At 37.7% G+C, this 12,906-nt stretch overlaps 1 long non-coding RNA gene across 1 annotated transcript in view; it reads left to right on the forward strand.

The window, feature by feature from the left end:
- The first annotated feature begins 409 nt into the window (after positions 1-409).
- Positions 410-12,906, forward strand: part of LOC121233516 — a 35,258-nt gene continuing 22,761 nt past the window's right edge. The window contains exons 1-4 of the long non-coding RNA XR_005933144.1: positions 410-763; positions 4,703-4,826; positions 7,427-7,601; positions 9,812-10,833. This is a non-coding gene — a long non-coding RNA (uncharacterized LOC121233516). The remainder of the gene's footprint in view (positions 764-4,702; positions 4,827-7,426; positions 7,602-9,811; positions 10,834-12,906) is intronic.

Consider the following 12,906-nt stretch of genomic DNA (forward strand, 5'->3'; position numbering starts at 1 on the left):
GAAACAAACAAGTAAGCAAAAAGGTACAAAGCAGAATGAAAACCGAAGTTGAAAATGAAGAAAAAAAAAGAAAATACACATATTCTTGCTGTTTGCGGTCAAGCCTATTGTATCTATTGTTTTGGAGAACCTTCCCAAAGCACAGTTTGTTTCTATTAAAATATGTCTCCAAAACTACAGTTAGAATCAATCAAGAATAAAAAGGTCTGTGTGTAGAAATCATCTGGCATTTAGCTTCAGATTAGTCACCTTACATATGCCGCCTTCTACCAAAGATTAGGAATCTTTTTAGACTAAAAATAACGTACCTTCCTCCTTGCTTCTTTCCTGGTTTAAGCACATGATGTCTCCCCTCTGCCAGCCTGAAAAAACCCTCCCAGAGGAGACGATCACTTTGCCTTGAGGAGGAGCATAATGTTGCCTTCTTGTTTCTGCTGTGCAAAAAGCTGAATACACGGGGGCATATCCTAACAGCAGAGTAATGCCACAAGCCTTGGAAGAGCGGTTGTTTTGTTCGTAATTTATTCACCAAAAAGGTCAACTCCAGACACAACATCTGTTTTCCACCGTGATCCTGATTTCACCAAATAATTTTGCACGCTGCTGAAGTTTGCAGGAAAAAGGCAAGATTAATTAGCTGTTTCAGGGGACTTTCAAAAATATTCTGAAATACTGTTACAATTATGGGCACATAGCAAAATCATTCCGGATGAGATTCAGCTTGGTGTCTTCCAGGAAGAAGCTTGGGAAGAGATATCACGAGGTGAGAAAACAGCTGGCTGGAATGAGAGCCATTATGGGATAGGATGTATACAGTTATTAAGTTGGAGAATTAATCCTTCAGTAGGAGAAGGTTACAAAGTGAGTTTATAGCCTAAAAAATGTGTTAGTTAATAGTTATAATGTGCATCCATCTTTCTCTGTTTCTTGGCTGTGTGCTTAGCATCAGTATTGGCTGGTCTCATATCAAGTGAGAATGATTATATAAAGCAAAGTGATTAATGTCTATTGTCTATTTGAGACAATTGGAAAGTTATTTTCATCTTTTACAGTGCTGCTTTATATACAGTGTATATGCACAGTACATGAGGTACTCTACTAACAACACAGATAGATGTTTTATTGATCTCCTTCTGTTCCACTTCACTAACTATGCCTATTTTCAGTGAGGCATAGCACCAGGATAATCAAGTATGCATTTAATGTTAAGAGTGCACGTAGCTATCTGGAGAAGCTAGGTCTAATGAATTCAAAGAAATAGCAGACTTCTAAAACTTACAGTGAAGAGCGGAAGAACAGGGGAAAAAAAAAATAATATTCTGAGGTAGTGAGGTTAAAATGATTTAAAGCACATTGGAGACCTAAAAATAGGAGTTGTCATTTAAAATGGCAACTGCAAATTGTACTCTGAAATTAAAAGACATCTAGGCAGATTTTGAAAATGAGAGTTGTATGCTTTAAGCTATATATACGCTCTTGAAAACACTCACCCAAACTGACAGATTTTATGCAATGCAAAAATAAAGCAAGAAGAGAGACTTATTAAGTAGAATGGTGAGAAATACAGGGCTTGTGTCTGTATATATTTTCAACATTTTTTTCCTACTGGGACTTTCTATATAAAAATGTAACTATTTGGTAAATACTGAAAACCATAAATGCTTGAGCTGGCTGGAAACACAAAACGTGATCAGAATCTGATTAATTATTAAATAACAACTTTAGTAATATATTTTCCCTGTAGACATAGTTATAGTCGGTATAACACATATTAAGATAATTGAGACAAATGTGTCTTTATGTACAAGAGTATACATGCCATTCAAATGGATTCAGTTAAACCCATATCAACAGTCAGTGTCTCAAAAATTAGGAAATAGCTGATATTAGCAGTTGGAGGGCATACTTAATTTATCCCTGCTTGTATTTTGGTAATATTAATTACATGGCCATATTATTTTTTCTGTAGAAAATATCATAAGTGTACAATAATTTTACAGTAAGTTGAAATGTACAAAGGGGAATGAAACTAATTAAATGAGCAAAAGAATAAAACCAAAAGACAATGATGAATGCTTTACTCAGGAAGTGGACTCATTCTAGTATCTCAAGATCAGCTGCTAGATTTAGTCTTTATATTTTTCTTAACAATCCTGTGAAAAAGTAAAGGGAATATTAATTAAATTATTAATTAAATTCACAGTTCATACTGTATTGTGAAGTGCTAAGATAACAGTGTGAAGAGAAATAAATCTGTTAAACTGGACTCAAGAAAATTAACAATAGTGAAATGAAATGCGTTATACTAAACGTTTTCCCTTATTATTATCACATCATGGAAACCACTTATGTAAATGCGCCTGAATTATCCCACCAGTTGACAACATCACAGTTCCTGGGAGGCATTTTTACCCCCTTCTTACAGAAGGGGTACTTCAGACATGGAGATACAAAGTTATTAGCCTAAAGTCCCACCGGAGCAGAAATATGAATCGAGAGTGCCGTGTTCCAGGTGAGCATCTGAAGCACAGAACTGTCAAGGGAGACTTTAAGTATAAATCTGAGGGAAAATGAAGACCTGCTTGACTGTAAGGGCATCATTTATCATATTTTTTCATTTTCATTGTACTGTGCCATAATTTGGAAAATCTTTTAAGAAAGGTGGTGGTCTTAAAATGGCATCTGAAGTATGCTGTATGCTAGGATTTCAATGAATATAATGGTGGAGTAATTACATCTAATAGGGGTTTGTTGGCTCTAAAGATAGTTAAGTGCAAGTCTAGCATAATGAATTGTTCTCGTTAGGTCAGCTGAACTACATTTATGCTAAAAATAAATGCAGGTTGGGATGTTAAGAATGAATACTAGTTTCAAATTCTAAGTATTTATCAAATATGATTAGATAAACATTCTAAGTGTTATGCCAGTTTGGATTACTAGTTTTAATTGCTTTTTTGCAGTGATGTTTATATAGTTTTCAGAGATGAGAAGATAATTAGTGAACACTGTTATGCAAAATGTAACAGGAAAAAATCTATGCATAATCTTACTGTGAGAGCAATTTTTAAGTCTTGCAAAAACATTTTCTCATTAGTTCTTGACTACCCAAGTTTAGAGTACTAGGAGAGTTCCCTGAGTTAATTCTTCATTTCCTTCTGCGTGTTATCACGATCTGAAAGCGTTACAGTGAGCTCAGACCTGTCACTGTATCAGAAATGAGCATCTTCGTGACCCGTTTGTCCAGCTGTGGCAATGGCCAGCCGGAGTTTGTCCACCTCTGTGAACCTATCGAACTTTTTTCAGAAGTGGACCAACCTGAAACTGCAAGTATTATTGTTTTAGGAGTAGTCAGTGTCTCAAAAGTCCTAGTCCTGCAGCTACTCTGATTCTCTCAGCTAGAGGTGAGAATACCAGGCAGCTCTGTCTGGAAAAGTGTACTTAAGATCGTGTTGTTTCTTGGACATCTATACCCATCAAAAAATTTCAGAATTACTCTTACCTAAATCTCTAACTAGAGCTGATAGCAGTGTTAAATTTGTTGTGAAAGTATGTATTTTTGAAGATACTTCTATTTGGCGGGAATCATACTGAATGCATTTTTCAATTTGTGAGTATTTTTCATCAAAATTCATATATGCACTAATGAAAGGAAAGGTTGATCTTTCTCGTTAGAGAAACAAAATTTATACTGACAAAAGCTATTTGAAATAGTTTGAATAGTTGTAATTGAACAACTTAAATTTTGGGGAGTAAAAGGCAAAATTTATTCAGCATCTTATTCGTTAAGACTCAGACAAAAGGAATCTACCAGAAGGATGTCAGCTTCGAGGCTGAGCAGTATTACAGCACTGAGCAGGTGTAAGTGAAGAGTTTCTACAGGAAAAAATTAAGCATTTTTGAGATTGGAAATCTGTGCACCTGCAATATAGTATTTTTCTGTTAGGATCCATGCGTTGATAAAAGACATCTGGTCAAGGAAAAGAGTTGTGAGCTATTACTCAAAATTCTTGTAGTAGGACCTCAGAAAACTGGTAAGAAACATGCAGGAAGGGTCTTTTAACTGTGTAGAATGTAAATATGTTTTAAAAGATTTTTTAAACCACTGAAGTTGGCAAAGGAGTTAGTATAGTCTCACTGATACATAGAAAACTCAGTTGTGTTTTCCTCCTAGAGAGCTATGAGGTATCATTGTTGGATTACTGGAGGAGGGAGTTCTTTAGTAGTATGCATGTTTTGATAATAATAAGCCAAATTTACTCTAAAACTTAGGTTCTGATAAAGCCTCTCATAGAATAAGGTATGATATTCAACACCAATTCAACGCTTCCAAGATTAAAATATGCCACTCTTTTAATTGATATATATTTTGAATGTATCCAAGTATCGTATTGGTAGGCTCTATTGTTTATGATATGAATATGATTAAAAAGGAGCACTAGCAAAAGTGAAATTGTTTTCGTTCATTATCTTGAGTGTCAAAACAAAGGAGAAGGAAAAGAAGCGAGGTAAGCAGTGAAAATTAGAGGTTTAACATTTTGTTCATGTTAATAGTTTAAACTGGAGTAAAATTTTGACATAGATGGTTTATATGTTCAGACCATAGATTTTCCATCATGAATATCAGAATAATTACGTCTAAGCAAAAATAGAATAAATGCGTTGTTTCTTGAGACTGACTTGCTTTGTTTTTCATTTTCAAAAGGTGCTGCTACTCTGGGCTGGTTCTTAGTGATCATTCTTCAGTTGCTGGTAACATCCATGGATCGAGACCCTTTGGAAAATTGCAGGATTTTTGATGGGGATAACAGATGTAAGGGCATTGGCTGGTAAGAAAATTACATAAATGTAGCAAATCGATAAATACTGCACCTTTTTGCATCTGCTTTTTTTTCTTTTGTCTTCATGTTAATGAGACTAATATGCTTTCCACATGAAAATGAGGATTGTTCTCTAGCATAAATAGGTACAAGATGCTATGGAAGATGCTTGTGGCCATATGCTTCTCTACCATCACCACCATTTGTATTTCTGGTTTGGGGGATTACAAGTTGATAGCAGCCTCTGTCAGCAACACTGTTCAAATCCCTTTGGTTTCATATAACTCTTGTCCATTTGGGGAAAAGCACTGTTTTTCCTGTATTACTACTGAATTTCTCCAATGTCTCTGTTTTGAGGAATTGCATGAATAGAAACTGCCACAGTGAGTTTGACTGCAGACGTACATATTTCAGTATAGCATCGGCTATAATGATCTTCATTGACTTATTTCAGAGGATGTACTGCAAAAAGTCCAGGAGGACTGTAGCTAATGGTTTAATGTATCGAAAGAGATGTTTCCCCCTAAACCTTAGTGATTGAACATGAGTTTGTATCTGCTTCAGAACAGCTGCTGTTTCTTTCATACGTACCCTACAGTAATTGAATAGTCCTGCCATTTACTACATAAGTAGCCACTCCTCCTTTAAATCCTGCAAGTTCATACTGGCTGAGAGTGCTTTCCTTTGCCATTTAACTCCCACTATTTTGCCATGCCAAATCCTTTATACCCAAGAGTTTAGCTTTTCCTGCCATAGCAACCAGGTATGGTTATTATGTGCTTTGTCAAGACCTTAAATAGCAGGAGCTATTTGTGTCAAAGGCATTGAAAGTCTATGGTGATTTTTACAGGAAAAAGCAGGGCTTAATCACAAAGCTGTTATGAAAATTACTTTAAAGGATGTATTCTGCAAGATCCAGTGCCTTTGGTTCTCACAGATGGTCACCAAAATGTGTAAAATGAACTAACATATTGAAAATCGTGTATTTATGAAAAGTACTAGGTCTGACAGTTACTGAAGTAAACTGGCGTGAGGGGAGAATTTTTGTATTTGATCAATATATTGTCAGTCAATATATGAAGGAAGAATGTACTAAATTGTGTTATAAAATTACAATTAGTCCTATGCAGTAATGAAGCTGTAAGTAAACCTGCTCCAGTAGCAACTGTAATTATTCCATAAATTAAAGAAAAAAATGCTTAAGGGTGAATGCTTGTTAGGCACTTCACAAAATCAGGCTACTTTAACTGCATTTTTCTTATCAACTATACAGTCTATGGGTGGTAATGGTTTCTAGGCAGGCGCAGATTTTTTTGAGATATGTGTACTCTGCATTTTTTTAATCTGTTGTGTAAATACTCAATTTATTAGTTAGTTAATAATGATAAAAAGGTTGATTAAATAAAGGTGCTGGTTTAGTATAATTAGCACAGCTGTTTGTGGCTCCATTTCAGATACCACTAATGTTTATTTCATGACAAACATACAAGACAGAATGGAGCTGTTGGGATTAGCTTGAGGATTCTGACCACAGGAACTGCCTCACCAGCATTTCTTGTCAGAAGTCACCCAGAGGCCCTAAATAGCAAAGAACCGGCACCCTTCGCTCGGGCTGCCCGTCGGGTCGGGGAGCAGCAATAGTTAGACGCTGTTGTCAGAATTGTGTAAGCGGGAAGGAAGCATCCCTTCAACAAACCAACCAAATCATTGCAGCATCCAAAGATGCTTCTTCCTTCTTAGGAACAACAAGCCTTTGTGTACATATTTGAGGGTAGGAGGTGGCAAGCGAGGAGGATGAGTGATTCCACAACATTGTGAAAGCATTGAGCATCAGCAGTAGGAAACAGGTCGCTCTCAGTCAGTCAGCTATTACCTGAAGACTTGCGGTTTGTTTTTTTTCTTTTTTTTCTTTTTTTCTTTTTTATTATCTGGGAGAAGTAGGCTAGTTTGTGGTCAGAACGCCTAGCTCGAGTTTTGAAGCTTAACAGATCAGACTTGTCTAGTTGCAGTACCCTGCAGATAAAAGGCATCATTCAGCCAGCCCAGTCTCCAATAATTAGTATCTGAGCTTCATAAATACCTAATTTTATCAATGGTTCTGTGACTATACAAGGATGAAGTCATAAGCTACTTTGGGTGTACACTATAAATGAACTGGTAATATTAACTGAATGTGATGTAAATCGGGGCTCTTTAGAGCTCATCGGTGAGCAGGAATCAATATTAAAGAAATTGTAAAATTTCAAATATTTTTTGCTCTGATAAATAAATTGATTACTTTGGGCTCTTCTGGGAGGAAGCGTAGCACAGTAGTTCTGCTACCACTGGAGTGGAAATCTGGATATCTGCTTTTCGCCTTACTCCGCTATAAAATAGCGACAATACCAGTAACATATATTTGCTTGAAGCTTTCTCTATAAACACAGTCCTAGTGGTTTTAGATCCTTACAGGCTAATTTCAGTTAACGTTCATCATTTACATGCACAGATAAATATATCCTGGAGGTACATCCTACCTATAATAAGTAAATGGAAGTATTTATAGGTAATAGTTTTGGGATAGAATAACTCTGCTTTTTAATCCATATTTCTCTCTCTCACTTGTCCAGGTACCTGGAATTTTTCCCCGTTCCAGTCAATGCAACAAGCCATTTCCTCTTTGAGAAAAGTGCCAATTATTTCTATTCTGAGAAAGCTCCCAAATGAGCACCTTCTCTGGCCCCCAAGACCAAGATTATCACCATTCTCACTGATCCATCAGATCAGGCGTACTCTTGGTATCAGGTATAATGATGTAGCCTCTTGTTACTACCATTCATTGTAGTTTTTGCCCTATATTAAGCTATCAAAAGAGTGCAGTGTGACACCTACCATGCTATATCTGGAACAGTCACATTTGTTAATGTCACCCACTGAATACATTTAGCATGGCTGTGCTACCGTTATGACACTCCAGCAATGCATTAGGATTTAAAAACAATTTTCCAGCAGCACCAGGGTGTGCTTTGAGGATCCAGAAGAAGATTGTTATCTTGCGTTCACCGCTTCCACGTGAGAAATAAAGAGCTAGATCCTGTAAGTTTATCGAAGGTCCAGCTTTCCAAATTCATCATCTAGGCTGGGCTGCTCTTTGTCACATATAGATAGAATTACCCACACATAAAATAATACGCATTAAAAATCTGTGTCCATCTATTATACCTACTTCTTCTAGTGCAGACTAGTAGCTTTGTATGAATGCTCAGTTCAACAAATGAGGCTTCTCCTTCTGTGCTTTCTGACACCGGGTGACCTTCCTCTCCTTTGGGTGACTAGAAGAGGACATAAAGGTCCCACATAAATGGGTGTGCTGTCTTCCTGACATTAAACAGCATGTATGACTGTAACTGATGATGGATGTGGAAATTAACTCCCAGACTGTGAAGGAGTCTGTCTCTCTCCACCCACTGTTGAAAAGCCTCCTAATTTGGGCAGCCATGTTAGACATCTAAGGCTAGATAGAGCAAATACTCCTAATAATGGAATTTCAATATGTGATAGAAATAACAATGACTAAAGAAGCTGGTATCAGAAGTAGTCTGGTGGTAAAACCTGCTCTTAGCAAGTCTAATCAATGCACACCACAATTTGTATCCTGCACCACCTATGCTAGGGCTCTCAATATTTTTCATATCCAAGTGGCTGAAGTTATGGCAGCAGTATTAGGAATTCCTGCAAAAAAATTCAAAGGGAAGGAAGGAGAGCATTGGGAAAAGAAAAACCTTGTTTGTGATGTTAGAGGCTTTATTATAGTTAAGCAACAGCTGAAAGAACTTGCATTTTGTTGGGGTTTATTTTATTCCCCCATCTGTTCTACCCTTTTCACTACATACTTTCTTTTTTCATTTTAAATTCAAGTTCTGATTATAATGGAGTTTTCTGAAAGGCTTTGGAGAAAACATACGTGTTGATGAAATGAGGAAACTTGTGAAAATAAAGGTTTTGAAGTAGAAGTGGGTTTTAGTCAGAATGTTTGAAGAAATGCAGAAAAAAAAAGACAATAAAAAAATCCGAAAAGACAAAGACGTTGTTATAAGGGCAATTTTGATCTCTTTAAGAAAATTCTTCAGACTTAGTGATTCCTCCTGAAAACAAGGAAGAAGAGATTTTTCTATTCAGAGTAATTATATCATAGGGCAGATGAATATACATTGAAATCACTGTTATGTACCACTTGTAAGACACAAAGTCTTTCTCAATTCATTTGTTGAAATAGCCTGTCTTTTTTTTAGGACCTGACCCAAGCCTAATTAAAATCAAAGGTAGAACTCCAGTAGTTGACAAAATATGTTAATCTACTAATTTCCATTAAAATGAGTATTGGGAAAAAAGATTTCAGACAAAAGGAGGTGAACAAATTTCAGCTAAGAGGAAATTTTGGAACTTTGTGGTTCAGGAACCTCTGCGTACCAGCACTTGGTTATTATGGTAATGTTTGCACAGCTTAGAATTGTGAACCCCTATTTAAATGCATATTCCCTGAATAGTGGATTTTGAAAGTCTGTCAGAAAATCAACCCTCTTAACACAGCATTTAAATCTGTACTCAGCCTTCAATATTGCTGAAATCTTAGTGGGATCTAAGCTTGTGTTTACATGCTGTCCTTAAGAGAAGTTTTCCTGAGGAAGTAATTTTCTGAAACATGGCCTATAAACGCTCTGAAAAACAGCAAAGCATCTTTGTCTTCCCACTTCATGAACCTCAGTTCAATTATAAAGATGCCAATTTTTAGAAGTTCTTCAGAACGAGCTCTTTTTCTGTTACACGTGACACATGTGTCAGTCACATTTCTAGCCGGCAGTTTGAAAACCAACCTGCAGAAGCAGCTACCTTTGTCATAAATTCAAGTTGACAGCTTCTCTGCAGGGCTTTCAATTAGGATCTTTAAAAAAAAAAAAAAAAGAAAAAGAATGAAAGTGTCAGTCCAAATGCGATGAGCAAATGCTATTTTACAGGAGACCTGCACATACTGTTTTTTGTTCAGACTCCATGACGATCAGGAACCCGCAATGCCAAGCGTTGGATAAAAAGCGCTTTAAAAAACCTCATTACAGTGACATAAAAATACCTGCTTTTGCCGTTTGAGGGGATGCGTGCGTTGGATGCCGGGCGGCACCTGAGGCCCGGTGGGCTTTCCTGCCGAGCTGAGGGACGAGGTAGTGGAGTGGATCTGTGACGCTACTCAAATAATCCCATCTCTTTCACTGAACACTTTGTACGCTCGACGGAGGAAGTTTCAAAAAAAAAAACCCCTCCAATTTCAATGTTGGTGGCTGAAAGCTTTGATTATGAAGCGGCTGGAAAGAGGTAAAAACCTCAGGCGCGGTAAAAGCTTTCTGTGCCTCAAGTGCAAACTGCTAAGTGGTGTTGATACGATAATTTGATCAGCTTGTCATAGCTGCAATCCCTGGCAGCTCTCTTCCCGCGGCTGCCTCCCAGGAAAACCCTGGCCGGTTTTTAAGTCACAAGCGATCACATCTGACCCTGCGTCAGGATTGCCACCGCTGCCTCTATCAGTTGCGGTAAATGTTGTCTTCCGGGCTCCAGAACGGAAAGTTTTCTTGGGAAGTGTGGAGAGAAAATTTATAATTAAGTTTCTAGCTTGTAAAGTGCTAAAACTAACCCTGAAGCAGTCATTAAATGTAAATTGATTGAACGATTTCTGCCTGAATCTTCAGCAAGCCTTAAACAACGCGCTCCGTAGGTGTGAACGGGGATGCAGAAGCCCCTGTGGCTGGCTGAATGGAGGGCCAGTTCCTGAAATCACGTTGACTTTATATTCATCACTGAAACATATGACTGGAAAACTGATAAAAACTCTTAGGATAGGCACCAGGGGTGAATGTGCAAAGAGGGCCAAATAACACCCACCCACCCACCCACCCCCGTTCTTTGGATATGTACCACACCAGCTTTCCTCATCCACTGCCTCTCTCTTGCTCTTCTGTTAAAGCTGCAGCTGTGGCAGCTTAACCAGGTATGTACGTGCTAAATTTGTTAAAGATACTCCTTTCTTTTTACAGCTATTAATTATAGATGGGCAGAAACTGAGAAATGATGCAATTATAGAAATGGATGAAGTTCAAAAGTTTGTTGGAATTTCTCTGCGTTGTAATTATTCTGATGTCTTTGTGTGATTTATGTGATGATTATTTTGCAGAAAAGAGGTTTACATGAGAGTGTTTTCAGACACCATTCGGCATGGGAGAAGTTGAGGGGGGCTGAAGCCGATGGTAACTTGCAGCCATCAGATCCTTATGATGACTGTTCAGAAACTCTCACCAATCATTCCTCTAAGGGCAGGGTTTTTTCTGATTCATGAATTCTGAACTTGAGGTCCTTCCTAGGTAGCTAGAAAATGTCTGAGACTGTTAATCGTCACACGGTATCACAGCACTAAATCTCCAGCAAACAACCAGTGTAACCTAAAATTTAAAAAGAGCTAGAGTAAGAAACAGCATTCTCCTTTTGAAAATATTGAGACCCTTTTTTTTCAGAATCCATGTTATTCATTAAACCAACTATTTCCAGTTAATATTTACATTTCAAGAAAGGAAGATTTTAAATTAAGCTTTATTTTCAAAATTCTTACTCAGCTCTTAGTATCTCACTATTTTGAAAATAATGGTACCTGCTGAGAGCCAGTAGTTATGAGCCACCAACTTTTGTGGCATGGCTGAGAATCAGAGGCTGGAAGACTATGGGAAATGTCATTCACTTATCAAAATAATTGGTAGATGGGTGTAGCTCTGAGAACATTATAAGAAGGTAGAAAAAAGCAGAGATCATTTTTACCCCAAAGAAATTAGACTCACAGAGTGAAATCTTACCCTTTTGGAAATGATACCAAAATTAATGCTAGATACACTGGGGCCAGCCAAATAGTTGGCAAAAAGAGACCAACACAGGTAAGTAGTCTTACTTTAAAATTAACTAGAAATCTGTCAAAGAATTCAAGTACCAAGGAGGACTTTTAAAAGTAATAAGGCACCTAATTTTGTGACTCTGCACATCTTTCAGGTTAGAAAGCCACCATGTTTCATGTCCTAAGGAACATCTTTGTGGACTTTTTAATGCGGTTGAAAGGAAAAAAAAACAACAAAAGCATTTGTGATTATTTTCTTTTGCTGTTGCATTTTGTGACTTTGTGTTAGACATCTTTATAAAATGAGATTTTTAGCTGAACCATATATTCATCTCAGTGATGCTCTTATGTTTGTAAAACTCTTGAAAAAGTCTCAAGCAGCAGAGCTGAGATTTTTTGAGTTACAGAATGTCAAAGTTTCACTTGCTGATAAACAGAACTTTGTTGCATTTTCTGAAAATGAAAGAAAAAGGGAAGTTAGGAACTCAGTTCTGGATCTTGTTAACAAAGCCATCAGATATAACCAGATTTACAGCTGTCTGTAGATACAGGAACCAACTTCTGTAGTATACCAGTCCCCTGCCATTTCTCAAAAATCGGGCTTGACGTTTTGATGCTGTGAACGAGTTAAGTTCTAGAAAAGAGTTTTAAAAAAAAAAAAGGAGGGCGGCCCAGGAAATCAAAGAGAGATGGAAGGAGGAATTACGAAGTTGCTTGCAAGGTGGCTCACAGGTACCTGCAGGAGGTGGGAAGGTGATTTCTAAAAGCGTGAGGGGAGGACAGAGAGCGCTGGGTAGATGCACTCAGCTGGCACAGCAGAGGAAGAAAAGAATTCTCATGGTGGAGAGAGTTACTATGGAAATATAAGCTCTCCCTTGCTATACACGTGTAAGGTCTACTTTGTCCAACCATCCCAGCCATGCTTTTCCATTCTGATTAACTTTAGGCCTTAAGCCAGTTAAGAGTGCCTTAAAAAGCTCCCTTGAGTTGCTCTCTGGAACAAAGCCGATTACAAACTCTCTTCAACAGTTTTGACACCCTCATACTGAGCCAGCGTGTGTCTGAAGGCGGCAGGAGGAAACGGCTCCGCAAGCCTTTCCCCCTGTCTCTCCCAAATGAGTTTGTCACGTTCAAGGGTGAAACAGCCCTTCCATTAGTAACATGCCAGCCCTCAAAGGGGGGCTT

This window comes from Aquila chrysaetos, chromosome 1 (genome assembly GCF_900496995.4).
Source record: "Aquila chrysaetos chrysaetos chromosome 1, bAquChr1.4, whole genome shotgun sequence".
Lineage (NCBI taxonomy): Eukaryota > Metazoa > Chordata > Aves > Accipitriformes > Accipitridae > Aquila > Aquila chrysaetos.